Source organism: Oxyura jamaicensis, chromosome 5 (assembly GCF_011077185.1).
Source record: "Oxyura jamaicensis isolate SHBP4307 breed ruddy duck chromosome 5, BPBGC_Ojam_1.0, whole genome shotgun sequence".
Lineage (NCBI taxonomy): Eukaryota > Metazoa > Chordata > Aves > Anseriformes > Anatidae > Oxyura > Oxyura jamaicensis.
This window is the reverse complement of record NC_048897.1, coordinates 14,869,595-14,873,455: the sequence shown is the minus strand read 5'-3', so window position 1 is coordinate 14,873,455 and position 3,861 is coordinate 14,869,595. Positions and strand designations below refer to the sequence as shown.

Sequence of the window (3,861 nt, the reverse complement as noted above, 5' to 3'; positions counted from 1 at the left end):
CTCGCCGGTCCGTCTTCGGGGGGGCACTGGGCGCTCCCGGGGCCGTGCTGGGCCACCCTCTCCCTCCCCCGTCGGAGCGCCCCCTGCCGGCCGCGCCGCGCAGCCTCCGGCCGCGCCGGCTGCTCGGTTACGCGCCGTGGGGGGAGGGGGGAGGGGGGAGAAAACGCGAGGCCGTGCACGGCGCCGGGAGCGCGCAATGCCCGCCTGGCGAGGGACCGCGTTCCCGGTGCCTTGCCCTTCGCTCCGCGGCCGGCCTCGCGGGGCTGAGGGGGAAACTGTTTGCCAAGTGTCTTTTATTTTATTTTATTAAAATTCTTTTTATTTCATTTTATTTCATTTTACTTTATTTCATCTCATTCCATTTTAAAGAGCACCGACATATAAAAGAGCGGGAGCTGATAACGGGGGTCAAGGCGCTTTCGTAGCCCCTGTCGTTTGCCTCCCGCCTCGCCCCGCCACGGCGTGCCCCGCGCAGGGTCCCGGCACGGTCCCGGGCATCTCCAGCCGCATCCCCAGCCCCAGCCGTGCCCGGGGTCCCCGTCCTGGCTGCCCGGCACCCGCTCTACCCCGCTGCGCAACGGGCACGCATAGGGCCGGCAGCCGGGGGGGGGGAAGTGAAAATGGCAATAAAGCAGGGCAAAACGAGTGTCACATGGTGCCGGTAATTTATAGGTAAGCAAGCCTACGGTTCTGTGTTTATGGAAAACACGGCAGAAGGGTGAAACCAACCGATCTGCCGCGAGGTTGCATCCCAGACGTGTCCCCGCAGCGACGAGCGCCTGCCCCGCACCTTCCTCGCCGCCGGAGCGCGCACCCGCAGCCCCCCAGCGTGGCACCGGCCGCCCCCCGGGCAGGCTCCGCCGCCGCTCCCGCTGCCGGCCTGGGAGCTCCAGGGACAGAAGGGGGACGCGGGGGGGGGGGGGGGGGGGGGGGGGGGGGACCCCGGCCCGGCGCCCCCTCGGACCCCTGTTGGTCCCCGGCGAGGAGGACGCGATCCGGCGGGGGTGGTGGGGAGGGTAACAAAAGCACAACTCCGCTCGGAAGCCACAAATATATATATATATATATATATATATATATAATCATAAGTCGGCCGCGTTTAAAGAGGCACTCGAGCCTCTTTGCGCGCTGAGGTGCTCCAGTTAAATATTTATAGTTGGCGTGATTATTTTGCCCATCGGAAAAATAAAAACAAAAGCAGAACACCGCCGCGCAAACCTGAGGCGAGTTGCGTTGGGTCAGGGCTGTACCTAGACAGAGCCTGGCCAAAACAAAGCTTTGCGGATCTGGCTTGCTGGATCGAGACAGTAGTTGCTCAAATTTATTTTCTTTTAAAAATGTGCGTGCGAGGAATGGGGGAGGGTGGAGGGGAATATTTATCAGAATAGCAGAAGACACCTTTCTTGAAACAAAGGCGAGGGGAATCATCTCGATTGCAAATCCATCAAGCAGAGACCAAATAACAATATTTATAGGAAGGCATTCAGAAATACGGTGTGCTTAAATAACAACAACAAATGCTTACTACAGTTGCTACAGCGCAGCTTAATAAAAAATTAGCCTTACTGACAGTCTTGTCAACATCTTAAGTAAATTATCATAGCGATGGTCTTTGGAGAAGAGAACCCACACTCCTTACTAAAACACCTCCTATCATTAATCTTAAACCACTTGAAGATTATGATGGAAAGAATGGGATCAGTAACCATTATCATCTCAAATTGCTGTTAAAAACTCCGCTGTTTATTTTTGCAACCAAAGCAAATGTAACTGGGAAATGCAGAAAAGGGAAGAAAGGAAAACACAAGAAAGGCAGAACAATTGAGGCGAATCCTGTTGCAACCTCGATGATAAACACATGGAAAAAGCTGTTACTGCTCTGTGGATTGCTGGAATTTGGGTAGACATTAGAAAAATAAACAAAGCGATGGCTCCGCACCAGCTCTGTAAAAACACCGGTACATTCAAGGAAAGGTAACTTCTTAAAATTAATTGCATTTTCCTGAATATTCGCTATTTGCCTTTATCTACATCGATCGTTTGATAAAGATCGAAACTATTAAAAACGTACTTACACCTTTCATTGTTCATTTCCGAAAATAAATTCATTTTTAGCCTTTTTTTTCTGATATTTTGGTATGCATTGCCTGATTTTTTTTTCCTCCATAATCGTCAGAATAAAGCCTATAGCATCATTCTAATGGGGATCCGACACACGCAAAACATTTGCTCAATGTGAAGTCTGTTCAGAAGCGCTGTTATTTTTGTTGTAGCCTCTGCTCTTATCACATCACCCCTCTTTGAAATGATTTTTTTACAGCTGAAAAATAATTTGTTGTTGTTAAACTATTTCCAGGATATGGTGGCAAAGAAGGGAGAAGCTGCTGATTTAGGGACGCTGGACCTGAAACGTTACCAATGGATCTTTACACCTTCAATGAATCCGCAAATCGATGCGAGCTGGGCACCCGCGGCTGAACCCAATCAGACTCAGATTTTTGAAGTTATTCCCTCCAAACGCAAAAGTTTACACGAAGCCTTTAAGCGGCGGGATGCAACCCCGCCGACCCTCCCCACCCTACCGCTCCCCCCAGGAGGGAGAAGGGACAGGGTTTAGGACAGGGACATGCGACCTAAAATCCCCTAACCCCTTATTTTCGCCCAGCGGAGCCGCTTCTCCCCGCTGCTCCGACCGCCATCCGTTTCAGCCGCGGGTTGCTGGCGGCGGGGGCGAGCGGGCGGCTCTCCCCCCGGCCCTGGGAGCGCGCTCCCGCGGGGAGCGGCACTGCGCGGGCACTGCGCGGGGCGCGCAGGTAGGCGCCGCTGGAGCCGCGCCGCCCGCTCCCCCGCCGTGGCCCCGCAGTGACCCCAGCCCGGGGCTGCGGGGAGGTGAGAGGTGACGCCGTGAGCCAGCGCAGCCCTGGCCCTTTTAAAGCCACAGCTAATCAGTCCTCCGCTAAATTAAAACCTGGGAAGCCGAGGGGAAGCAATTTCGTTGTGAAGAATTACGGGGCGCGCACCGGCACGGAGGGGGCACGGCAAGGAGGGCTGCTCACAGCTCGGGGGACGGGGGGCTGCGAAATGCCCGGCACGCCGTGGGGATCCGGTGGATCTTCGTGGATATGGGATCGCACGCACGCACCCCAATAAAAGCCCGGTTTTCCGCTGGAAAACTTCAGTCCCATAAAGCGTGCGGCGGGCTGGGGAGCGCAGGACGCCCTGCGCTGGGTGGTTTAATTGCCTCCCTCGCCAAGGGCTCGGCGTTTCATTAGGGCACGTGAAGAAATTAAAGTGGAAAAAAAGTGACAAATTTTCCTGTCAGTTCATTTGTCTTCAGTTGCGAGCTGTTCTTTAAGCTCCGTGAGAAATCAGGAGCCAGCCCCCCCAGAGGTGCGGGGACGAGCGTGCTCGTGTGTGCGCCGCGCGTGTGCGCGCCCCCGAGGGAAAAACGCGTGGGACCTGGGCGCAGGGTGGCCCACGAACGGTGCAAAAGGGTGACGGTTCAATTTTTCCTCCTAAATTAGGCAATATCCCTCGATTGGTTTGGCACCCATTACTTTTTTATAACTCCGAATCAGGAAAGGAAGAACAAATGTCTGCTGCGAGTAACCCGCTGTAGCGCAGTTGTTTTGCTGGGATCGTGTGCAGTTGCATACGCAACACGGGAATGGCTGTGAACGAGATGCACTGGGAAAAAAATAAAAAATAAAAACTGCTGGAGGAAAAATGATATTTAGCGACGTATTTACGTCAACGGGTCGTAGCAAGGAGCGCTGAGCTTTGCTAACGCAGCTCTGGTACATCCAGGCTCCAAGGAAACTTTTTTTTTTTTTTTTTTTTTTTTTTTTTTTTTTTTTTTAA

General features: G+C 53.7%; 1 protein-coding gene and 1 long non-coding RNA gene across 7 annotated transcripts in view; both read left to right on the top strand.

Annotated features, from left to right (window-relative positions):
• LOC118168609 overlaps positions 1–3,861 on the top strand; it is a 102,767-nt gene that overhangs the window by 8,034 nt on the left and 90,872 nt on the right. For 2 of the 6 annotated variants that reach the window (XR_004751669.1, XR_004751672.1), the window contains one exon: positions 2,357–3,727. The exons of the other annotated variants lie outside the window; for them this stretch is intronic. The gene's annotated coding sequence lies outside the window, so the exon portion shown is untranslated. Of the gene's footprint in view, positions 1–2,356; positions 3,728–3,861 lie in introns of those variants that run through there. 6 annotated transcript variants of the gene reach the window in all.
• On the top strand, positions 85–3,326 carry LOC118168613. The gene is made up of 2 exons (XR_004751679.1): positions 85–672; positions 1,762–3,326. It is a non-coding gene; the product is annotated as an uncharacterized LOC118168613 (long non-coding RNA).